We start from the raw sequence: 26,182 nt of genomic DNA on the forward strand, positions 1-26,182 counted from the left end.
AAATAGGGAGTAAGCCTGAAGCTAAGAAGAAAGACCCGTGTTACTGAGTGGGACTACTCCCAGGGAAAGCGTCTTTAGGATCTCAGCCATTGCCATATATTGGCTAATTCAGCACCTCACAAAAAGTGGGAGAATGAGGTGTCCCAGACTACTAGGTTTGCTCAGTTGGCCTGGAGAGAAAAAAACAACAACCCAACAACATAAAAACTGTCCTGTTCCTTTAACAGAGGCTTAGCAGGATCTTCTCTTCCAGGTGGCTTCTAGGTGACTTATTGGCCTCCAGGCCATGGGAAGCTTCAGCTGATACCTGTTTCCAAACCTGACACTGTCATTCAAGGAAGCAGAATCAGGTGAGTAGCCATGTTGGTCTAAAGCAGTAGAAAAGGTCCAGTGGCACCTTTAAGAACAACCAATTAATTCTGGGTATAAGCTTTGGAGTGCAACCACACTTCTGAAGAAACATATATAACCGTAGCAGAAGAAGGGAATGGTGAACTCACAAAAGCTTCTGTCCTACTGCGAATCTTTAGTCTTTAAGGCGCTGCTGGACTTTTGCTCTTTTCTGCGGCTACAGTTGGATTAATATGGCTACCATCTTGATCTTTCTCCTGATTTGCTAGAGGCTTTCTTTTCTCTTGTAGTGAGCCTGCATTGTGGAGAGCATGTGAAAGTGAACCTGTGACTGGAATTTGGTTCAGACCCTTCTGTTGAGGCAGGAGTAAAGTCTAAAATAATGTCTGAGGTGCTGAGAGGCTACCCAAGAGGAGGAAAGTGCCATTTTAGGTGTGGCCATCTTCAAAAGCCGCTTTGTGGTTTGGAGCCTGCAAACTGTGGAACCCATTTTCCCCTCAGGAGTGTCTTCTCATGTGACTTCTGGTTGGACTTGTCTGAGAACCTTGGCAGCTGAAGGTAAGACCAAATCTGCAGAACGGTGGAGGAGAATATATTTTTGGTTTAATTTTTTTGTTTCTTTACCATGTTTTTAAATGTGGGTTTTGAATGGCAAAGCTGTGGATGCAGTTACTAGGGTTGCCAATCTCCAGGTAGGGGCTGGAGATTGCCCACTTTTACAGCTGATCTCTAGACTGCAAAGAGTTCAGTTCTTTGGGGGGAAATAGCTGCTTTGGGGGCTCAGGGGGATAGCCCTGTACCCTGCTGAGATCCGTCCCCTTCTAAAATCCTGCCCTCTCCAGATTCTACCCCCAAAAGCTCCAGGTATTTCCCAGCCTGGAGCTGGCAACCTTAAATTTACAGACAGAAGCATAAAGCTCACAAACAAATTCATTTTTCTTTTTCTTTAGGAATAAAACCCCCCTATTAATTGTATTGGAGAGGGGGGCTGGTGTTAGAAAGTTGGCTGTTCGGCCATGGTCTGTTTCAATTGTTTGAAGATTGTATTGCATTTTTAAGTGGTGTTGGAGGCTGGTTCGAGTGTTTACAGAGGTGACCAATGCTCCCTCTAGGCTGTGAGCAAAAATTCTACTTTGTGAGCTACTGGCATTCAAGTTGTGAGCTCCTGACTCAATTAGTTTGCTCTGGGGCCATTTTTCCTGTGCTAAGACAAAAATGTGTGAGCCGGAGGCTAAAAAGCTGTGAGCTGCCTCACGCTAACTCCGCTTAGAGGGAACAGTGGAGGTTTCCAAAGTGTGGGAGTATTTTATAATGGACAAAATCAACTCCAACTTTCAACAATCCGATTCCTCCAACTTCTCAGCTAAGTGGTTTCCTTTTGTGAGCTATGTAACATCCCAAGAAATTCCTCCATATAATCCTTCACAAATGTCTCTACTGTACTTCTAATTTTTCTTCTCCACATCTGTTCTTTCCTCTCTTCTCTGGGGCACAGGAGTGGTTGTATGTTTGCGTTTAACTGTCAGGATAGTTACGGCTTTTCTTTATATACTTTTGAGGATGCATTCTACAAATGCTCATTTATAATTTAGCGATGTCTCTGTATTTTATTATTTACTTTTTAAAAAATTATTTTTATTTATTTATTTATTTTTTTATGCCTGTCTGCTTTATTCAGTCTCTGGGTAACCCTGGTGCTACGGCATTTGCTTTAGGTCCAATACACATTATGCAGTAATGATGGAGTACTCTCAGACTCTTAAGCCATGTTATGCTTATATTGAAACTGTATTTTCTCTAGCGTTTTGCCACTGCATCAGTTTATTTGGGGACTCTTCTTTTTTTTGTTCTGTATCTTTTGAAATTTCTGAATAAAATTACTTATTTGGGGGGGGGGAGGTGTTGTGGAAGAAAACTCAACGTAAGAGGATTTTGGTAACCAGAGCCCTGCCTAGCGATGGCCGTAAAAATGTCTTCAGAGTTTAAAAGCTGCTGGCATCCTTGACAATGTGGTGGGGGTCTCAGTGGGACTTTCTTCTGAGCAAGTGGGGGAAATCAAGCAGGAAGTAGTTGACCACTTGTCCTTTAACTGTGCTCGACCGCTTGAGACATCTGCATTGACTTGTTTGTGGCAAAGTGAGTAAAATGATTGAAATGCAGGACCAGACAAACCAGAAGCACAAAGTTCTAGGGTGGTCAACTAAAGGAGTCAACCATTGGGTGCACAACCACCTGAGATTCCTTGCCTGTGGTGGAAAATAAGGCTGTGACAAATGGTATATAGCAGGGGTGGCCAACGGTAGCTCTCCAGATGTTTTTTGCCTACAATTCCCATCAGCCCCAGCCAGCACGGCCAATGGCTGGGGCTGATGGGAGTTGTAGGCAAAAAACATCTGGAGAGCTGCCGTTGGCCACCCCTGGTATATAGCTGTATTTTGCAAACTTTTAATAAAGTCTTTGAAAACTTAAAAGAAAAGAAAGTAAGGCTGTGAAATAGTTTCCTGCTGTTGTTTGTGATGGAAATCCATGTTGGGACTCCACCCCAAAATATCCATGGTTTGCTGCTGTGGAGTTAGCGTTGCCACCTTCCTGATGGGACCTGGGCATTTCCTGCCATTAGAAGTTACCTCCGGCCCTATCTGATATCTATCCCAGCAGAACTACTACTTTTGAGGGCAAATGGTTCCCTTTTCTAGAATCCATCCCAGCTCAGAACATTCTACCTGTCAGGCATAGGTTCATTGAAGCTCACAAGTAAGCAGACTTAGTATTTTGAAACAAAGTTGTCTTTATTGGATACTTCAGAGTTACTCCAGCAAGGCAGGTATTGGAACTGATGGAGATCAGCGCGAACTATTGGCGTTTATCTTTCTACATCAAAGCAATGGTTTCTACCCCCTGATTCCCAAAACAAAAGGTTGCTTTGCATGTGAGACTTTTCCCAACGCTTCCCTCCCTTATCTTGTCCGTTGGTGGTTACAATTCCCAGAGGCAATGTCCTTGGGCCTCCGGAGAGGAGGTGAGAATTTGGCACATACTGTATGCTTCAAAGGGATCTTGGCAACCTTTGATATTCATGGGAAGCGGCCTCTACTCTTCCCCCCCTGCCTCCTGGTTGTTCCCAGCTTCTATGTTAGTTAGCATTTCTATGCATCATTGAATATGGTTAGTAGCAGCATTTCTTAATATCATAAATGAACAGGTTCCTGAACACTACCAAGCAATTTACCTCATCGACAAATCCTTTCAGTATAAGACTTTTGCCTATATCTCCTCGTGGCTCTTTTTGTCTTCTATTTATTTTTCACTGGACTTGGGATGAAGTCAGACAGGACTATCAAGGCATCATTGAACAGTGGCTCGAACATTATGCTTGAGTTGGTAATCTAGATCACTTGAATTTTTTTTCCTTCCTATTGAAGGCGTCGTTTCATTGACCTTCCTAAGACTGTGCCAGATTCTTAATCTCTATAGCGTGTGTCCAACTGAGCCACCACCTGTAACTGTTTATGACCAAATTGTATTGTTTTATTGGTATGACATGTTTTAATTGTTAGTTAATACTGTTTTTATAATATCTGCCCTGAGCCCTTTCTGGAATAGGTTAGAATATAAATAGTCTAAATAAATAATGAATGAATATAAAGTATAGGATATATTGCACATGCATGGCCGGTAGGTTTTTATTGGGTATTTTTTGGTTATTTCTTGATATATGTGATCTACAGGGCTTTTTTTTAATAGCAGGAACTCCTTTACATATTAGGCCACACACCCCTGATGTAGCCAATCCTCCTGGAGCTTACAGTAGGCCCTGTGCTAAGATCCCTGTAAGCTCATGGAGGATTGGCTACATCAGTAGGGTTAGCAATCCCCAGGTGGGGGCAGGGGATCCCCCATTTGGAGGCTCCCCCCCACTTCAGGGTCATCAGAAAGCACCGGGGGGGGATGTCTGCTGGGCACTCCATTATCCTCTATGGAGACTGATTTCCATAAGGTATAATGGAGAATTCATCTGCAGGTATCTGGGATCCTGGGGAGGCTGTGTTTTGAGAAATTTTCAGCATAGCATCCAGTGCCTCTCCCCAAAATGCCCTCCAAGTTTCAGAAGGATTGGACGAAGGGGTCCAATTCTATGAGCACCAAAAGAAGGTGCCCCTATCCTAGATTATTTCCAGTGGAGGGAAGGCATTTAAAAGGTGTGCAGTCCCTTAATGTGATGGCCAGGACTTTCTTTTTGAGTTCAGTTATGCTTGTCACCCCCTTGCTCCTGGCTTCACCCCTAAAGTCCCCAGATATTTCTTGAATTGGACTTGGCAGCCCTATGTATCAGGGGTGTGTGGCCTAATATGCAAAGGAGTTCCTGCTACAAAAAAAGTCCTGATCTGTACCTTCAGAGATTGTAATAAAGCTTTTGAAATTGAAAAAAAAAAAAGAAGTTACTACCTCCAGACTATAGAGGTCATTTCCTCTGCAGGAAATGGGTGCTTGGGACCTTAGGCTGGACATTTGGAGGTTGCCCTCTGGGAGTTTCCCAGCCTGGAGTTGGCAAAGCTACTGTGGACTATTTCTGGCTTTGTTGCACAATTCCTGGCTTCGTTGCGCTGAGTCATAAAAGCTTTGTGGGCTTTGGCCTATCTTTTTGAATGGTAAAGGTACGCTTCTAGCACAGTGCGTTCCTCCCACCCACCCCTCGGTTCAGATATCCTGAGGCCTGAAAGTAATTGGGGACAGATTTCTTTTCTTTCTCTGCCTCTGAAACGTCAGGATTCTAGCTCATTACAAATGGGAGGCCTTGATAGCTGGCTGCTACCAGACAGAGGGGCTGTAGCACTGCGCAATAGTGCACTATTGAATTAGCATGACTAGAAGGGAGCGCCTTTCGTGCCGACTGGATCTTTCTCAGGACTCGTAAAGCAAAGCAGCTGACCTAAGACAGGCTTCTTCTCTTGCTGAGTCTTCTGCGGTCCCTTTATGGCAGTGGCAGAGACAGGTTCTCACGATTTCATTTGGTGGGTGATTTAGACGCAGGCAGGGTTGCTGGGAGCTGCTGTTTTTGAGCGGAGAATCCGGATCTTAATGAAATCAATTTGGGAATGATTCATGTCCCGGAGCTCTGGTAACATCTCAAAATGACCTTGCCTTCTGCAGTACCCAAATTTTGCTCCCTTTTCTGAGCAATAAAAAGCCCCCATAGTTTAAAAGCTCTGTTAAAAGCGTTGCCTCTCAATATTCATTGTCACATTTGAATGTATCTGGGTAACCAGGTCTCAGATTTAGCCAGGGTCCTAAATGTTGTATTTGCTGGGGAGCTGGCAGAGGCGAGGGACAGGTTTATGTCCCGTCCGGTGTTCTTTCTAAGCTGAACAAAGCAAGAGTCAAGTGGCACCTTTAAGACCCAGCGAAGTTTTATTCAGAATGTAAGCTTTCGTGTGCTAGAAGCACACTTCATCAAACAATATTAAGGGACAGAAGGTGGCTCAGTGGTAGAGCATCTGCTTGTTAAGCAGAAGGTCCCAGGTTCAATTCCCGACATCTCCAACTCAAAAGGGTCCAGGCAAGTAGGTATGAAAAACCTCAGCTTGAGACCCTGGAGAGCCGCTGCCAGTCTGAGTAGACAAGACTCACTTTGATGGACTGAGGGTCTGGTTCAGTATAAGGCAGCTTCATGCGTTCATAAGTTTCTTTGGGGAGGGACGGTGGCTCAGTGGTAGAGCATCTGCTTGGTAAGCAGAAGGTCCCAGGTTCAATCCCCGACATCGCCAACTCAAAAGGGTCCAGGCAAATAGGCGTGAAAAACCTCAGCTTGAGACCCTGGAGAGCCACTGCCAGTCTTGAGTAGACAATGCTTACTTTGATGGACTGAGGGTCTGATTCAGTATAAGGCAGCTTCATATGTTCATAATAGGATGGAATGGCAAGCAGTCCTAAATATAGAGAAAGTGGGGCACTGAGTTAGTACGCAGAGTCATGGGAATTTTTTCAGCAGATTAAAAGAATCACAAGTCATGGCTTCCCACCTGGATCTATCCCTCTAAGCTGAGTTAGCATGAGCTAGCTCACAGATTTTTAGCCTTCAGCTTGCACATTTTTGTCTTAGCTCAGGAAGGATGGGCCCCGGAGCACACTAATGTATGCACCAGCTCACAACTTGAATTCCAGTAGGTCACAACGTAGAATTTTTGCTCACAAGACTCTGCCGCTTAGAGGGAACATTGGTCCCATGAACATATGAAACTGCCTTATACTGAATCAGACCCTCGGTCCATCCAAGTCAGTATTGTCTACTCAGACTGGCAGCAGCTCTCCAGGGTCTCAAGCTGAGGTTTTTCACGCCTACTTGCCTGGACCCTTTTTTAGTTGGAGATGCCGGGGATTGAACCAGGGAGCTTCTGCTTCCCAAGCTGATGCTCTACCGCTGAGCCACCGTCCCTCCCCTGGATGCACTTATGTTTCCCCCAAAATATGTGCATGATCATTTCCCCTATAGAACCGAGTGGCAGCAGAACCCTTTAAGGTTGCTTGTCTCCAATTGGCAGTTGGAGATCTGGAATTATAACTGGTCACCAGGTTGGGATGCCAGTCTCTAGGTGGGACCAGGGGGTGCCCTGAAGTTACAGCTCATCTCAGTTTGCCTGGAGCAGGGGTGTCAAACTCATTTGTTATGAGGGCTGAATCTGACATAAATGAGACCTGGCTGGATAGCGGAGAGATAAACTTTTATAAAGCACACAGACAAACACAAATGTTTTTTAAAAGTTTAAAATATGCTTAAAAGATTAGCACTCTTGCAATATTTTGGTTATGTAACAGTCTCTGATACCTGACACCTCTTGCTCTGAATTATTGCATCAAAATCTGGAGACAGTGTCTGTCCTGTAGCAGTCTTGAGCATGCTGTTCAGGTGGTGTTTAAGTGCGTGTATGTTAAGTTGCAAACCTACTTTTGATTTATTGACATTCATTACAGAAATCTCATGGTCAATGCTTTGAGCCTGTCCAATGGGAAAACATGAAATTGCTGGGTCCTGTGAGCTTTTCTACATAAGTTGCTTCATGTGCTGGCCAGCCAATGGGGAAAATAAAGGCTTTGCTCTGTAGCTCCTGTGCGATTGAGCAAGCCTGGCAAAGCAAGCTGTGATGCAGAAGGAATCAAGAGAGAGAGAGAAGGGGGCAGATGACAGTGAGTTGCTTGCGGGGCTGATATGAGCCCTCCGGGGGACTCAGGCTGCACGTTGGATACCCCTGGCCTGGAGAAAAACGGTTGCTCTGGAGGGTGCCCTCTATGGCATTGTACCTCACAGAAGTGCAGTGGGTGGGGAGGCGAGTAAGTTGTACTCCTCGGGGGGGCAAATCCCTTGCCCCATTGAAAAGCTGCACTGGATCCAAGCTGTAGTCTCGGTGTCATCCCTCTGGCATTACATATAGTGTATAAGTCCATGCCGTATCAACGTGTAATCGATTTATTTTGTAATGCAGCATATAGCATTTTAACGATGAAAAAATGTCTTAATTGCAAATGCTGATTCCTCTGTTTTGTTTTTTTAAAATGTTTTGCTGCCAAGCTGCAACCGACTTGCAGTGACCCCCGTTGGGGTTTCGTGGCATGAGATTTTCAGAGGTGGTTTGCCGGCGCCTGCATCTGCATTTCAACCCTGGCCTTCCTTGGTGGTCTCCCAGCCCAATGCCCACTGGAGCCAACCCGGCTTAGCTTTTGAGATCTCACAAGATCAGGCTAGCCTGGGCCATCCCAGCCAAGGCATCAGACTGAGCCGATGTACAACCTGTTTGACTTGGAAAGCCACCGCCCTGATGGTCAAAGGTTGAACACTTCACCTTGTTTGGTGAAGAGCCAGTTTGGTGTAGTGGTTAAGTGTGCGGACTCTTATCTGGGAGAACCGGGTTTGATTCCCCACTCCTCCACTTGCACCTGCTGGAATGGCCTTGGGTCAGCCATAGCTCTGGCAGAGGTTGTCCTTGAAAGGGCAGCTGCTGTGAGAACTCTCTCAGCCCCACCCACCTCACAGGGTGTCTGTTGTGGGGGAGGAAGGCAAAGGAGATTGTGAGCCGCTCTGAGACTCTTCGGAGTGGAGAGCAGGATATAAATCCAGTATCTTCTTCTTCTTCTTGTTTTTCTACTGCCCTTGGGCTGCATAAACCTACACATCGGGAGGCTTTGGCTTTATGGGGCTCTGGGGAAGTCCTTACCCTTTCCCTTCCTTCAGCCTGGCTTCCACCAATTACTCGTCAGCACCACGGATTGGGTGTATGTGAATGCCTTGAGGTTGCAGCCCACAGAGGACTAAAGTCTGTGGGTTCTTCCTAGTGCATACATCACACTGACAACAGTGATGCGCAGGCTTCAGATTCAGCAGGAGCTCACAGGAGCACAGCTCCTGAACCTTTCTGAGGGTTCCCCCTCTTCCTCCCCACTTATCTTGTCTATTGAATAGTAGGCAGCTGCATAACAATCCCTGGATTAGGAGAGCAGGCAGCCAGCCAGCCACCAGGGGTTTTGCCACGCCCCCAGCAGCCCTCATTAACCCCTGAAGAAGCCCACGCCACCCTTTCTCCATGTGATTTTGGGTGGTGGATGGTTTGCTGGCTTTTTGACTGGATGGGGGGTGGCCTAGGACAGCCCCAGGCAAGAGAGGCCTGGTTGGGCTGGCTGGATCTCTGGCCAACCCAAGCAGGCCTCGCTTGCCCGGGGCTCTCCTTTCTTGCAGTGGATTGCTTTTGGCTGGGGGAGGGTTGGCATATGCTAATGAATTATGCTAATGAGCTCCGCCCCCTCTTTTTTTAGATTTTAGTTCTGCTTTTAATACAATATCACCCCATAGATTGTTGTTTAAGCTTAAAGATTTGAAGCTGCCGGACTCTATATGTGAGTGGATTTTGAATTTTTTGTCAGGTCGTTCACAAAGGGTTAAAATGGATGGATATATTTCCTCCGTGAAGATCTTAAATACTGGCACCCCTCAGGGATGTGTCTTGAGTCCACTTCTTTTCACTATTTACACGTCTGATTGTGTTTCTAGCAGTCTGAGTAACAAAATCATTAAGTATGCAGATGATACAACGTTGGTAGGGCTCATCTCTGAGGATGATGAGTCTGCGTATAGGAGGGAAGTTCAACAGCTGTCCCTTTGGTGTAAAGTAAATAATCTTATTTTTAATATAAATAAGACGAAGGAAATTATAGTGGATTACAGGAAGAATAGTTTGGACATCCAGCCGTTGTTTATTGATGGTGTTATGGTAGAACAGGTGACAGAATGGAAGTTTCTGGGAATTACCATGAAAGAGGATCTAACATGGGGGGCAAATACTTTAGCTCTAGAGAAAAAGGCCCAGCAACGACTATACTAAAGACTCTTAAGATCACTACAACTGTCAGGGAGTCTGCTGGTTGCCTTTTATCGTAGTTCCATTGAGAGCATTTTATCTTATTGCCTCTGCGCGTGGTTTGGGAGCTGCACGGAAGCAGAGAGAAGGGTGCTCCAAAGAGTGACGAGAAGAGCACAAAAGATTTGTGGATGTTCTCTCCCCTCATTGGTGGATCTGTATAATATGGGATGTAAAAGGAAGATACAAATGATCCTAAGGGACCCTTCACATCTGGGCCATTTGCTATTTGAGATCTTACCGTCAGGTAGACGATATAGAGTGTTGAAGGCTAGGACAAACAGATTTAAGGACAGTTTCTATCCAAGTGCTGTGGTTAGGCTAAATGCAGGGTTATGAAGGATTATCTGTTTTAGATATATTTAAATGGTTTTATGAATGTTTATCTGTTTTAGATGTATTTAAATGGTTTTCATGGTTTAAATGGTTTTAGATGTATTTAAATGGTATGAATATGAATATGTGTGTTTGATGTGTCGGTATGTTTTGTGGAAGAGCACCTCATTTCGTTGCTCTCTTTTTGTTGAGAACAATGACAATAAATTTATCTATCTATCTAAAATGACCCCTGGTGATGGGCATTTGACCACTGTAATGGCCAGCTGCTAATGTCTCTCAGCCCTACCTACTTCAGAGGGTGCCTGTTGTGGGGGGAGAAGATAAAGGAGGTCATAAGCCGCTCTGAGACTGATTCAGAGAGAAGGGCTGGGTATATATCCACAGTGTTCTTCTATCTTCCAAAAAGCCTGCTGTTAGATCTTTCTCCTGCTTTCCATCATGACTCCATGTATCAGAAACCAGAGTGGGGATAAGTGGGTAAAAAGTTGAGGGGGTCTCATTGGCTCCTGTTGAATTCTGTGGCATCTAGGAAATGGGTTGCTATCCAAGATGCAGTTTGGAGGCGACAAGAACTACCTTACATTTACCCCCATGATTCTACAAGGAGGTCAATATTTAGGATCCATGTCAAATGGTGTTTCCGTGCACACTCCATGGGTACCATTCAGTGCTATGGGAGAGGGGAACAGAGTACAACTTTGGGGTGGAAGGTAGTGTGTTTCTGTGTACCTCTGAGGGGGCTCCGCTATGTCCAGGCAATTGTCATGGAGTACTTCATTTGTTAATGCAATGTTAAAGCAAGTATGTTAATGGTGTTGTGAAAATGGCAGACATGGTGTGACTGTTTTTGTCCATACCACACAGCGCTGCTTACCTGGGTATATTCAACAACTGCTATACTAGGCGTTTGGGGTGAGGATAATGTTTCCACTCGTCTCCTCCTCCTGACTTTGGGACAGGCGTTGGAGTGTGGCTTTAAAGAAAGCAATAGGAACAAGAAGAGACAAGCTGTAGATTGCCAATGGGTTACCTGCACTCTGTGGGGAATTACTACATGATAAATAGGCATCTGTATTTACCTGCCACTCTAAACCTTTAAGAATCACTATTAAGAAGGGAACTACAGCAGCTAAAATCCACGCTGTATGGGAGAAACAAAGGTCATACTGTCTATTAAAAGGAAGCATGAGAAAGCCTCAGAGCCGCTGGTAATTGGGGAAATATCACCCAACAAACACTTTTCCTGATCAGGTACAGAGAAATGACATAGTAGGGAGACCTACATATTACTCACAAACAACAGGGAAAGCTACCTGTTACTTTCAAATGCGCAGAACAAAAGCCATTTCTCCACTTCAAATAACAGGGAAAGATACAGGTTACAAATGCACAGAACAAAAACCATTTCTCCACTCCAAATAACAGGGAAAGATACATGTTACTCACAAGTAACAGGGAAAGCTACATGTTACAAATGCACAGAACAAAAGCCATTTCCCCACTCCAAATAACAGGGAAAGCTACATGTTACTTACAAATGCACAGAACAAAAGCCATTTCCCCACTCCAAATAACAGGGAAAGCTACATGTTACTTACAAATGCACAGAACAAAAGCCATTTCTCCACTCCAAACTGCCCCTCTAAAAGGCTTTCCGCACTCCAAGTTCCAGTTATGAGTGTTTGTAGTTCTGCAAGGGGAAATGGCTACTTTAGGAGTCTTTGGGGCAGATAAATGGTCACTGTGAAACAAAGGCAGCTTCTCCATTCTGAAATCCCATCTCCCAAAGTCTATTTTCTTTTTCCCTTTTCCTAAAAAAAAAGCACTGCAGCTATTTTCTGTATTTGTAGATGCTGTTTTGCCCCAACATGGGAGGCCCAAGCTATCTTGATCTTGTCAGATCTTAGAAGCTAAGCAAGTTCACCCTGGCCAATACTTGGATGGAAGTGACTACCTGGTAGCCTAAGAGTGCTATGCAGAAGCAGGCAATGGCAAACCACCTGTTTATTTCTTGACTTGAAATCCTCATGGGGTCACTATAAGTTAGGCTTCCCAATCCCCAGGTCCCAGAGGGGGATCCCCCAGTTTTACAGGCTTCCCCCCTCCCCCAGCCAGCTGGCCGGCGGGGGAAGCCCCGCCCCCAGAGCCATCATGCACCTCCATGAATGATTCCCATAGGGAATGATGGGGAATTGATCCACGGGTATCGGGGGCTCTGGGGGGGGCTGTTTTTTTGAGATAGAGGCACCAAATTTTCAGTATAGCATCTAGTGCCTCTCCCCAAAATACCTCCCAAGTTTCAAAAAGATTGGACCAGGGGGTCCAATTCTATGAGCTCCAAAAGAAGGTGCCCCTATCCTTCATTATTTCCTATGGAAGGAAGGCATTTAAAAATTTGTGCAGTCCCCTTAAATGTGATGGCCAGAACTCCCTTGAAGTTCAATTATGCTTGTCACACCCTTGCTCTTGGCTCCGCCCCCAATGTCTCCTGGCTCCACCCCCAAAGTCCCCAGATATTTCTTAAATTGGACTTGGCAACCCTACTAGCTGGTTTGGTGTAGGAGAGCTGGTTTGGTGTAGTGGTTAAGTGTGCGGACTCTTATCTGGGAGAACCGGGTTTGATTCCCCACTCCTCCACTTGCACCTGCTAGCATGGCCTTGGGTCAGCCATAGCTCTGGCAGAGGTTGTCCTTGAAAGGGCAGCTGCTGTGAGAGCCCTCTCCAGCCCCACCCACCTCACAGGGTGTCTGTTGTGGGGGAGGAAGGTAAAGGAGATTGTGAGCCGCTCTGAGACTCTTCGGAGTGGAGGGCGGGATATAAATCCAATATCTTCTTCTTCTTCTTCTACTATAAGTTGTCCACAACTTGATGGTATTTTCTCCTACAGCCATATACCTTTCCTGTGAATGGCTGTTCATTTTCTCTCCACCCCACCCCACCCCGCTAGCGTATGATTAAAGAAATCTTACCACCAGGGCTTTTTTTTTTTTGTAGGAGGGACTCCTTTGTATAATAGGCCACATACCTTTTCTGTAGCCAATCATCCAAGAGGTTACAGGGCTTTTATTAGAGGGCCTACTGTAAGCTCTTGGAGGATTGGCTAAATGAGGGGTGTGTGGCTTAATATATAAAGGAGTTCCTGTTACCAAAAAAGTCCTACTTACCATCATATACCTCTCCCGTGAATGGCTGTTCATTTTCTCTCCCTCACCCCCTGCAGCCTATAGTTAATGAAATCTTAATGTCTGGCTTAAATTCAGATATTTCCTTAGAAGCAGGGCTTTTTAAAAAAGTAGGAATGTACAGGAACGCAGTTCCAACTGGCTTGATGTTGGGAGTGTGGCCTAATATGCAGAAGAGTTCCTGCTGGGCTTTTTCTACAAAAAAATGCCCTGTGCAAAACAATGGTGACATTAGGGGGTGTGGCCTAATATGCAAATGTGTCCCTGTTGGGCTCTTCCCCCCCCCCCCAAAAAAAGCCCTGCTTAGAAGTAAAAACCTTCTGATTTTATTGGGTCTTATTCCCAGGTCACTGTAGGCAAAATGGCCGCCTTGGTTCAGGGCATCCACAGACTGTAACGACGCCCTGATTTCACAGCTCATCAAATGTAACTTCTTGAATACCTATTGGCATGAAGTGGGTGACTTGTTTCGCACACAAAAAAAGCATTTTTCCTTTCTCGGTTAGATCTGTTTCTTAACCTTTCCCTTTTCAAAAACCTCCTGTTCAATTTATTTATGAATTGAGATTTTTTTTCCCCCCAGCATGTTAACGCTTGATAATCTCAGTAGGTTAAAAAGGGGATGAAGTAATGCTGGAGCACATAAACAGACAGGCTTCCTCCATCAAAAAAGACATATGTAGAAGGACTGAGGACTACAAGTAACAGTAAATTATTCCAGCTGTTTGGCATTGAACTCTTCCAGTAACAGCTGTTAACCAAATAGCGACTAATGGATTTCCTAGATGCCTGTATTGTATGTGTTATGTATGGTTGTTTTCTTCAATGTCTCCTGCCCCCCCTTTGATATTAGGGGCAGTACAGGAGAGAGATTTAATGCCCTAAATCTGTGAATCGCTTTGCTATAAAGAAATGGGATTTTTGTTTGAATCGTGCCGAGATAAACTGTGCTGAATTGGTATGGTAATTTTTTTCCCCTTTCATTTTAATAGTATCAAAGATAAAGGCTTTGCAGTATCAGAGTTCAATGGGGCAAGAAACTTAACTGAGTGGATTATCCTTATGAAATTTCAGTGCAACCGGCTTAGGTTGGAGGTGGTTTTATAATTATTGCATTTAGAAGCTGTTTCCTGGGCCTCTCCTGTGAATGGTTGTTCGTTTTTTCTCCCCCCCTCATCCCACTTTGGCCAATGGTTAAAGAAATCATAATGCATCTTCTAGGGCAGGGGTGTCAAACTCATTTGTTATGAGGGCCAGATCTGACATAAATGAGACCTTGTTGGGCCAGGCCGGATCATGTGTGTACCTATTTAAGATTAGGTAGCAGAGATATAAACTTTTTAAAGGGCACAGACAAACTCGACATCTTTAAATAAAACATGCTTAAAACATTAGCATTTGTTGGTCTTAAAGGTGCTTTCTTTGTATTTCTCCCGTGGGATCCAGGGAACTGGGCAAAGGAAGCTCTGGCTCTTTCATTCCTTTCCCTGGAGACCAGGAGTGGGAGGAGCCTCAGCCAGAAGAAGGAAGAGAAGCTTGGCTTAGTAGCTCTGCTGTGCGATTGAGAGAGCCTGGGAAAGCAACATCTTCCTCCATAAGGGAGGAGCCTCAGCCAATGGAGAAAATAGAGGCTTTGCTCTGTAGCTTCTGTGCCATTCAGCAAGCCTGGCAAAGCAAGCTATGATGCAGAAGGAAGCAAGAGAGGGAGAGAAGGAAGCGGACAGCAGCCGGTTGCTCGGGGGCTTGATAGGAGCTCTCCAGGGGGCCTGATTCAGCCCCCAGGCCGCAAGTTTGACACCCCTGTTCTAGGGTTTGTTTTTTTCCTATTTCCCTTTTCCAACACAGTGATTGTATTTGCTAATGGAATCATAGAGTGGGAAGGGTCATCTAGTCCAACCCCCTGCACAATGCAAGAAACCCACAAATATTTCCCCCCCACAGCCAAGTGACACGTGCTCCACCCCCAGAAGATGACATCGCACAAGCCTAGGGGTCAGCTAAGAACGGTTTACTGCGACCATCCGAATGTAAACCGCTCTCCTTTTTTTGTGGTTCGTTGGGTGTATAAAGCCGTGGTTTGAAGTCAGTTTTATTAACCACGGCTTATTATGCAGGCAGTTTACAGCAGAGAGTCTGACCTTTGCATATTAGGCCACATCCCCTGGTGTAGCCAATCCTCCGGGAGCTTACAGTCGACCCTTTAAGAAAAGCTCTGTAAGCTCTTGGAAGGCTGGCTGCCTCAGGGGTGTGTGGCCTAATATGCAAAGGAGTTCCTGCTACAAAAAAAAAGCCCTGGTCTCAATGTAATGAAGTTTCTTGGGTATTTTGAACACAGAGCCTGTTGGGAATGAGCAGTTGCTCTGCATGTATCGTGAGAGGGCTTTATGGTTCCGCTGTGAACCTTTCTACTAGGGAGGCTCTTAAAAAAGAAATAATCCAAAGCGATTGTTGGGCTTGCGGTCCTTTGCGCTGGCTTTTTGGGATGCCTGTCTCCTGGTCTGTTGAAGTCTCGGGGTGCCTGAAAAGAAACATAGTCACATGATTGCCACCAGTGCCTAGGATGGTACTTAGGTACAGTTGCGGTTCTGTCCACATTGCGATATGTAAATGTACACCTCGTCTGCGTTGTAGTACAAATCGTGAACACGTGGCTGTTTTGTGAGGCTTGCAGCTATGCCTAGTTTGGATGTAATGTGTAATCCTATTGATTTATAGAAAGGCTTTATATAAATGAATTGAATCACTGAATAAGACAGTCAGGACTCATGTGATATTTTGTTGTTGTTTGGTTGCACAGTCGGGTCCGACTCTTTGCGACCCCATGGACCAAGTCACGCCAGGCCCTCCTGCCTCCACCATCCTCCGAAGTCTGCTCAAATTCGTGTTTGTTACATCAGTAACGCTGTCCAGCCATCTCATCTTCTGCCGTCCCCTTCTTCTTTTGCCTTCTGCCTTTCCCAGCATCAGGGTCTTCTCCAGGGAGTGCTCCCTTCTCCTTTGGTGGCCAAAGTATTTGAGCTTCAGCTTCAGCATCTGACCTTCCAGGGAACAGTCAGGGTTGATTTCCCTTAGGAGTACCTCATGCGATAGAGGTGTTCTTTATTCAGTATATAGCCATTATGTATGGTGTTTTTTTCGTGTTTCTGGATGAGGAAGGCCTGACCTTCTATCCTTGGGTGGTCTACAGAGCAGTTATCTTGTAGGACATCATTCCAGGCTCCAGCTTAAATCTCTTTCTGGGGACAACAGGGATTAATGAAGCTGCCTTCTACTGAATCAGACTTTTGGTCCATCAAAGTCAGCATTGTCTACACACAACTAGCTGTGGGTCCCTTGGCATCATCTGCTATCTGGTCCTTCTGACTGGAGATGCCAGGTATTTGGGGAGGGATGGTGGCTCAGTGGTAGAGCATCTGCTTGGGAAGCAGAAGGTCCCAGGTTCAATCCCTGGCATTTCCAAAAAAGGGTCCAGGCAAATAGGCGTGAAAAACCTCAGCTTGAGACCCTGGAGAGCCGCTGCCAGTCTGAGAAGACAATACTGACTTTGATGGACCAAGGGTCTCATTCAGTAGAAGGCAGCTTCATATGTTCATTGAACTTGAGATCTTCTGCATGCCAAATAGATGCTTCTAAGCATGCCAACAGATGCTTTGGGGCAGTGATGCTCTGTATCCTTGCTGGGGTTTTTTTTGGGGGGGGGGAAATGGTGAGCATATATTTGAAAATATATGAAGCTGCCTTCTACTGAATCAGACCCTCGGTCCTTCAAAGTCAGTCTTGTCTACTCAGACTGGCAGTGGCTCTCCAGGGTCTCAAGCTGAGGTTTTTCACACCTATTTGCCTGGACCCTTTTTAGTTGGAGATGCCGGGGATTGAACTTGGGACCTTCTGCTAACCAAGCAGATGCTCTACCACTGAGCCACCATCCCTCCCCTTCTAGGCTTCTAGTGTCCTGGCTCCACTGATGGACTTTCTGATGGCAGCTGGTTTTGTAGCCACTGTGTGGCAAAGTGTTGGACTAGATGGGTCATTGGCCCAATTCAACATGGCTTCTTTTATGTTCTACCACTGAGCCACAACCCCTCCCAGAGAGCTGGGAAACTTTTCTTCCAGGTTCTGGATTCTGAAATGGTAGCCCGTGCTTTGACTTGGTCAGGTTTTTTTTTTAATAGGAACTCCTTTGCATATTAGGCCACACACCCCTGATGTAGCCAATCCTTCCGGAGCTTACAGTAGGCCCTGTACTAAGAGCCCTGTGAGCTCTTGGAAGATTAGCTACATCAGGGATGTGTGGCCTAATATGCAAAGGAGTTCCTGCTACAAAAAAAAAAAATCCCCTGGACTCGATAGTTCCTCACATCGTCCAATTTGTTTTTAGTGGCTATTCTGGTTTACCTGCTTTCCAGAACCGCTCATCTTTTCTGGCTTGTGTGCTTCTAACATGTGAAGTGGGGTGGGGGGTGGGGGAGGGAGCAAAGCGCACTGTTCTGAGCATTAAATTGCATTTGCGGCTTATGCTAGCAATTTTCAGGGCAGCTCGACGCATTGTGTTTTCCCCCTGCAGTACTCGTACACAGGAGGGATCCGCATCTAGGTAGGAACAAAGATATAAAAGTCTTAGAAAAGGAGATTATTATAGGAGTGAGCCTTAAAGAGAATGCAAAATTTACAGGATTAAAGAGTAAATGACTCTGGTGGAATATTTAACTGGCACGCTGTGAGGGTTCTGTCAGTGTTGAAAGTAGCTGTGGATTTATCAGAGGGCTTTATTTGTGTTTCTTTCTTTCTCTTAATGACAATCCTATAAAAAAAAGGTTCTGTAAGATTATATCTGGCTAATTAAAAGTATATTACATTGGGATTATTTCCTCGCAGCCCTCTGCTAAATCTCGTTCTGCATTGTGTTCTCTCCTCGACAGACTCCATTCATGGGAGGTCATAAAAGCGTTTAGATAGTAGGTGTGGTGGATGCCGCGTCTGAGCACCGAGATGGTCCGAGATAATGAGAGGCTGTTCTGTGGACTGTTTGGTGTAGTGGTTAAGTGTGCGGACTCTTATCTGGGAGAACTGGGTTTGATTCCCCACTCCTCCACTTGCACCTGCTGGCATGGCCTTGGGTCAGCCATAGCTCTGGCAGAGGTTGTCCTTGAAAGGGCAGCTGCTGTGAGAGCCCTCTCCAGCCCCACCTACCTCACAGGGTGTCTGTTGTGGGGGAGGAAGGTAAAGGAGATTGTGAGCTGCTCTGAGACTCTTCAGAGTGGAGGGTGGGGTATAAATCCAATATCATCATCTTCCTTGATAATGAAGGCTTGTTTAGTTTATTGGTGAACCCCAGAGTATAGGGCTGTCAACCTCCCACCGAGGGCAGGGAATCCCCCAGTTTAAAGGGTCCCAACCCGCCAGCACAGAGCAGGCTGCCGCGGGGATCCCCTCCCCCAAACAGCCCCATCACTGTGTGATATGCTCTGCATGATGACATCACCCAGAACTAACATCATCACACAGCCGACGCTCTAGGATTTGTGCCTACTGTGATTCCTAGAGCTTTGTGCTTTACTGTGATTCCTAGAGCATCGCTCCGGAGCGGCAGAGGGATTTGGCAACGCTAAGGGAGTATTTTAGCTATGCCTCCGTCATCCCTACCGGTTTGCTACTTTGTTGGGAATTTTCATGTCTCCGCCATTCGAAGAATAAATCAATGCTTTCATTTTGTGCCTCTAGTTCTGTTTGCTTAAAGGAAATCCCCCAAGAAATCCAAACTTCCAGGTTTTGTTTTTTTTAAATGAATGTAACACATGGATCGATGACATTGGGAACACCGAAGGAAGTCGGGACATGGTGGGACAAACAAGAGAAAGCAAATTTGATAGAGAGGAAGTGATGCTTGGAACTGAAATGGAGTTCAAGGGGTGTGAGGGTGGATTTGAAAACAGCTCTACAGGGAAGTCTCTGGTTTAGACCACCAAGCTTCAGCGTTTTTCCGATTCCGATCTGAAAGTTTGCAATGAAGTTGGAATTACCAAAGGGTATGTGTGTGGATTAGATTGAACTAGATAGTTTCAATAAAAAGAGAGGTCTTTTGCAAAGTTCCCTCTAAGCTGCAAAATCTTGTGAGCAAAAATTCTACTTTGAGCTACTATGATTAAAGTTATGAGCTGCAGGCATTAAAACTGAGAACTACTGCATAAATTGGTGTTCTCTGGGGTCATCCTTCCTGAGTTAAGACAAAAATGTGTGAGCTGGAGGCTAAAAATCTGTGCACTAGCTCACGCTAACTCAGCTTAGAGGGAACACTGGTCTTTTCCATTATTTACTACTTGTTCATTCTTGCTGGAGTTGCCAGGGATTGAACTTGCAACCTTCTGCTTATTGAATAGATGCTGTACTGCTAAGCCAAGGCTCCATTTTACCATGGATGTTGGTAAGAAGGGCAGTTTTTGGAGTCACATCATGATCCGTCACCGTGCAGCTGTTGGCACTGTTCTTTGGACCATGGGTATAGGACTTCTTTGTTCTTGTTTTGGGTTTCATAGGAATGTATATAGTTGCTAGAATTTGAAGTAGGACTATGCCACATTTGGAGCTCAAATTTTAGAAACTTCCTTTATAGAACTGAAAGAAATAAATGTGCTGTCATCGTAGGGTTTGGGGCTGAGGATGTTTCCTGTTTCGTTATGTCACTTCCTGTGAAAATCCGGAAGTGACAGAGGGTAGCTCTAGGAATTGCTGGAAACGATCTAGTTTCTGGGGAATCCTAGAGCTACTTTCCATCACTTCTGACTTTTCACTGGAAGTGAGGTAATGACGCAATGCTGTCAGATCTTTTCTTTTTCTCCCCTCACCACTTAGAACAGTGGCGGGCAATGGAACCCGGTGAGCCTGTGTTATTCTGATGGATTTATTTCTCTTTGAGTATCAATTTGTGGATTTGGACGTGCCAAATCTGTCAGATAGTCTGATGTATGGCGTTCAATCGAGAGCAGGCAGAAACTGCCTGGAAGTCATCTTATTAAAAAGGCTCTCATCTCTGCAAGATTTCAGTACGTCTTTGAAAAGCCACACAGTCCCCCTAATTTAATAAAAGTTTCATCTTTGATTGAAGAGCCTTCTTAAAATGCTTGAGCGATGGAAAGACGTCTTCCAAGTTTTGACAGTTTTCAAGGCTTGGAGGTCATCTGACTTCAGAACAGACAAGGGGGGGGGGGCGTTGCCTTTCCGAGCTGCTGGAAATCTTGTTTTGGTCTTTGTGACATCTGAGGATGATGAAGTGAACATGTGGTCTCCATTTCGTGGAGAACAGCATTCCTGATGAATGCTAACATGAATTTGAGTGGACTTTGGAGGATGGTGGAAGACAGGAGGGCCTGGCGTGACTTGGTCCAGGGGGTCGCAAAGAGTCAGACTTGACTGGGCGACTGAACAACAAAGCTCAATAGCATGGCTTTTTTTTGAGGGGGGAATGGGGGTATCCCAAAGCAAATACTTTATTCAGGGGTGTCGAAAACATTAGCACTTGTTGGTCTTAAAGGTGCTTTCTTTGTATTTCTCCCAAGGGATCCAGGGAACTGGGCAAAGGAAGCTCTGGCACTTTCCCTCCCTCCCCAGGGGACCAGGAGGGGGAGGAGCCTCCACCAATGGAGCAAATTGAGATTTTGGTCTGTAGCTGCTGTGCCATTGAGCAAGCCTTGCGAAGCAAGCTGAGATGCAGAAGGAAGCAAGAGAGAGGGAGAAGGAAGCAGACAAGAGCCAGTTGCTCGGGGGCCTCATTCGGCCCCCGAGGCCACATGTTTGACACCCCTGCTTTACATGTATTCCCAGCATACTGGGGAACGTTACCGGATAGCCGAGTGATGAGCCTTGCCTTCACTCACAGCTGGCTTCGCTTCTGCTGTCTTTCCCTCTGAGATGGTGGCCTCTCTGTTGACAGATCTACATCTGCTCTTCCAGCCTTCTCCTCTTCAATAACTCCTGCTCAGTTGTAGTTGGGGTGGGGGGGAGACACCGCCTTTATAACATGGTAGCTGAAGTCCTTCTTAGGTGAGTTGGTTGTGAAGTTAGCAAAGGTTAGAGATATTTTGTTTGGAAAATCAATTTTTAAATCCCAAATGGTTCAATGGATTGTTGGATCAAAATAAGACTGAGAGCTCTTTCAGTATAAACAAAACATATAGGGATGGGGCACTGGGAAGAAAATAAGAAACACGATCAGCTACATCACTAAGATAGTCACATTGCTAATGGAGACTCTTCTTTTTCTTGACCTCTCTACTTAGACAAAGGAAGTCACCTGACTAACTGACCAATAGCTTAAACAAACAGTCCTTTCACGGAAGAGCTCCTCTTCCTAGGTCAGGTAGACAATCGAGAACAGGTAAACATTTTAACCCTATAATGACTGGAACTTAGGTAATTGCAAAGACATGCAGGACGAGTACAGAATTCCAACAGCGAAGAGATTTGAGTGGTGAGGATTGGTGGAATGACTGCTTCTGTCGCAGAAGCCCAGATGCAGGAGGAATCTGTTCATGCAATTCCAGGAGAATGATTAAAATGTGGCATTGCCTGTGGAGGATGTAGTGATGGCCACAGCCTTCAAAGGAGATTAGATTCATGGAGGAGAAGTCTATTAATGGCTACTAGCTATGGTGACCGAGGAATACCTCCACGTTCAGAGGCACTAACCGTCTGAATCCCAGAGCCAGGAGACAACATCAAGGGAAGGTCTCAGCCTCTCTGCCCTGTTGTTGGCCTTCCAGAGGATTTGGTTGGCCACTCTGTGAGACAGAATGTTGGACTAGATGGACTATTGGTCTGGTCCATCAGAGTGCTTCTTGCATGTTCTTATGTGATGAAGGAAAGGTCATTTTACAGTGGGGAACACGTTGTCCCAAATGAAAAGGCTAGGGAAACTGTGTTTTCTGAGCTTCCAAGCATTCCTTCAGCATTTGCTGGCTACGCAGGTGAGAGTGAGGAAGAGGAGGCTGGACCAGTGTAGTAGTTGTCTGGGATGTTGCAGCTAGAGGTTCATGTGAGGAACCTAAAAATCTGAGGTTGTAATGGGCATGCATTCCTCATATGAACATATATGAACCTATGAAGCTGCCTTATACTGAATCAGACCCTTGGTCCATCAAAGTCAGTATTGTCTTCTCAGACGGGCAGCGGCTCTCCAGGGTCTCAAGCTGAGGCTTTTCACACCTATTTGCCTGGACCCTTTTTTGGAGATGCCAGGGATTGAACCTGGGACCTTCTGCTTCCCAAGCAGATGCTCTACCACTGAGCCACCGTCCCTCCTCGAGCAATGATGTTGAAAATAATGGTATAATATATTCTTTACTTAGGAATATTTTAAATCTGTGCAGAGGATGTGGCTGTACTAATCCATGTGAAGCATCCTTGGGGTGCGCTGACTTGGACTGGCCCCGGCTAGTGGGATTTTGTTGGAACTTGGAAGCTAAGCAGGGTCAACCCTAGTTAGTACTTGGATGGGAGATCACCAAGAAGAAGTCCAGAGCTGCTAAGAGGGAATGGGATAAACATATGGAGCAGAGGTCCGTCGGTGGCTATTAGTCACAGCGTATTGGTGGAACTCTCTGTCTGGGGCAGTAATGCTCTGTATTCTTGGTGCTTGGGGGGTGAAAACAGTGAGAGGGCTTCTAATGTCCTGATGGAACTCCTGATGGCACCTGGGCTTTTTTGACCTCTGCGTGATGCAGAGTGTTGGACCAGATGGGCTATTGGCCTGATTCAACATGGCTTCTCTTACGTTCTTAAGCCAAGGAACCTCTGAATGTCTCTTGCCTTTAAATTCCTTATGGTCACCATAAGACAGCTGTGATTTGATACCACCTTTCACTACCATTATCTTCACGGTGGGGAGAGGACACATTTTAAATGTAGCCTTATCCAATAAGCTATTTATTCTTGTTTTCTTTGTCTGTCCTGGGTGGTGCTTTATAACGATAGCCCTGGCATTACTCCAGATGGGTAGCCGAGAAACTGATGTTTCTCCAAATTGGTCTAGTGTCCCTCATTCATTCTGGGATCTATCAAAACTCATGTTGGAGGTGCTCCATCCGAGGACATCTCTGCCAAATTGCTCATTAGATACACCAGGAAAGGAATGTCCCCTGGGCAAGCACCAGTCGTCTCCGGGGTGATGTTGCTTTCACAACGTTTTCACGGCAGACCTTTTTACAGGGTGGTTTGCCATTGCCTTCCCCAGTCATCTACACTTTCCCCCCAGCAAGCTGGGTACTCATTTGACAGACCTCGAAAGGATGGAAGGCTGAGTCAATCTTGGGCCGGCTACCTGAATCCAGCTTCCGCTGGAATCGAACTCGGGTCGTGAGCAGAGAGTTCAGACTGCAGTACTGCTGCTTTACCACTCTGCGCCATGGGGCTGCTAGATACATCAGACTGCACTGCAAAATGTTGCTAATCGAAGTTCTTTTGACTTCCCTCTTGCTTTTCACATGCATGGCCGATGCGTGGGATTAGGCCATGTAGGCAGCCACCTAAGGCCCCCTCTCCCCATGAGCAGCGTGTGTGCTCCTTGGAGCCTGCCTTCCCCCAACGGAAAGCAGACTCCATGGAGCACAGAAGCTGTCTGGCCAGTTTCGCGTTCCTTGGGTCTGTTACAGAAAGCGGACGGCACCTGCGCAGTTTGCTCCTTGGAGCCCGGCAGAGAAAAATTAACCCATAGTAAAAGCTGAAGAAGATCCAATTACAGTTTCTAAAAAAATGTCTCCTGTTGAAGTTGTCTGCTGCCACTCATACTTCGTACTCTACTTGAACAGAGCCATGGGGCGGGGCCGTAGCTCAGTGGTAGAGCATCTTTCTCGCATGCACAAGGTCTTGTTCCTGGCACCTCCAACTAGAAGGATCAAGTAGACATAGTCATGTGAAGGCCTTGTCCCCGGCACCTCCAACTAGAAGGATCAAGTAGAAATGGTCATGTGAAGGTCTTGTCCCCGGCACCTCCAACTAGAAGGATCAAGTAGAAATGGTCATGTGAAGGTCTTGTCCCTGGCGCCTCCAACTAAAAGGATCAAGTAGAAATAGTCATGTGAAGGTCTTGTCCCTGGGACCTCCAGCTAAAAGGATCAAGTAGTATTCTCAGGATTTTTATTGCTTAATCTCATATATATATTTTAAAAAACTTAAATATAAAATAAAAAACCAGTAAATAGTTTCAAGTTTCTTCATTTCTTTTACAATTTTCTGGATTTTTTTTTAAAAGGGGGGGGCTAATGGGCAGCTAGCCTAGCACCCTAGCTCCGGTCCTGCTCACACAATCCACTTGTGGAGTGAGGGATACTCAAACTGGCTACAAATTATGCTTTAGACAGCACCGGCATGACACTTCTAATTCTTTTACAGTTGACTCTTTCACATTTCGCTGGGTTTGATTGGATTGGGGGTAGCGATACAAGTGAAGGACGAGTCTATGCAAAAAGCTTTTGACGCGCTTCTAAATCACACCCAACACCATGCTATGTTCTAGTGTCTAATTCTTCTGGAAAATATATATCATTAAGTTGTCACAGTATAATGGAACTGTTGAAAATTCAGGCAGTACTCTGGATGATTGTTCCTGGCGTTGCATGGATGCATCTCTCTTCCTTTGGAGTCCTGATTCCAGTTGGATGTTGGTATAGTGATAGGTCGTCATTACACTTTCATTTGTTTTGGGTGGCTGACCCATGCTCTCCACTTGACCTTGTTCTCTTAGGGAGATGATTTAAAAAAAAAATCAATACAAGGCCCTGATATGACTGAAAAGAAAGAAGCCATAGCTCTTGCACGGGAACAACTTAGTCTAGCAATTCAAGATTTAAAAATCCCGGTTTATTGTGGCAAATGGCTACTAATTGTTCTCTCAGTTCCCCCTCTGTGTGCAGCAATGAGATCTGGGTAACTACAGGCCAGTCAGTCTGACTTCAATACCGGGAAAGTTGGTAGAAACTATTATCAAGGACAGAATGAGTAGGCACATTGATGAACACGGGTTATTGAGGAAGACTCAGCATGGGTTCTGTAAGGGAAGATCTTGCCTCACTAACCTGTTACATTTCTTTGAGGGGGCAAACAAACATGTGGACAAAGGAGACCCGATAGATATTGTTTACCTTGACTTCCAGAAAGCTTTTGATAAAGTTCCTCATCAAAAGCCCTTTAGTAAGCTCGAGAGTCATGGAGTAAAAGGACAGGTCCTCTTGTGGATCAAAAACTGGCTAATTAATAGGAAGCAGAGAGTGAGTATAAATGGGCAATCTTCGCAGTGGCGGACAGTAAGCAGTGGAGTGCCGCAGGGCTCGGTACTGGGTCCTATGCTCTTTAACTTTTTCATAAATGATTTGGAGTTGAGAGTAAGCAGTGAAGTGGCCAAGTTTGCAGATGACACTAAATTGTTCAGGGTGGTAAGAACCAGAGAAGATTGTGAGGAACTCCAAAGGGATCTGTTGAGGTTTGGTGAGTGGGCATCAACGTGGCAGATGAGGTTCAATGTGGCCAAGTGCAAAGTAATGCACATTGGGGTCAAGAATCCCAGCTGCAAATTCAAGTTGATGGGGTGTGAACTGGCAGAGACTGACCAAGATCGTGGTAGATCTTGGGATCGTGGTAGATAACTCACTGAAAATGTCAAGACAGTGTGCGATTGCAATAAAAAAGGCCAACGCCATGCTGGGAATTATTAGGAATGGAATTGAAAACAAATCAGCCAGTATCATAATGCCCCTGTATAAATCGATGGTGCGGTCTCATTTGGAATACTGTGTGCAATTCTGCTCACCGCACCTCAAAAAGGATATTATAGCATTGGAAAAAGTGCAGAAAAGGGCAACTAAAATGATTACAGGTTTGGAACACTTTCCCTATGAAGAAAGGTTAAAACGCTTGGGG

At 45.5% G+C, this 26,182-nt stretch overlaps 1 protein-coding gene and 1 non-coding gene across 3 annotated transcripts in view; both read left to right on the plus strand.

Moving 5' to 3' along the window:
* Positions 1 to 488: 488 nt before the first annotated feature.
* LOC132573533 (pro-neuregulin-3, membrane-bound isoform-like) overlaps positions 489 to 26,182 on the plus strand; it is a 1,173,232-nt gene continuing 1,147,538 nt past the window's right edge. For both annotated transcript variants that reach the window (XM_060241045.1, XM_060241046.1), the window contains exon 1: positions 489 to 909. The gene's annotated coding sequence lies outside the window, so the exon portion shown is untranslated. The remainder of the gene's footprint in view (positions 910 to 26,182) is intronic.
* TRNAN-GUU (transfer RNA asparagine (anticodon GUU)) lies at positions 5,826 to 5,892 on the plus strand. Its single transcript has one exon. It is a non-coding gene; the product is annotated as a tRNA-Asn (tRNA).

Source organism: Heteronotia binoei, chromosome 6 (genome assembly GCF_032191835.1).
Source record: "Heteronotia binoei isolate CCM8104 ecotype False Entrance Well chromosome 6, APGP_CSIRO_Hbin_v1, whole genome shotgun sequence".
NCBI lineage: Eukaryota > Metazoa > Chordata > Lepidosauria > Squamata > Gekkonidae > Heteronotia > Heteronotia binoei.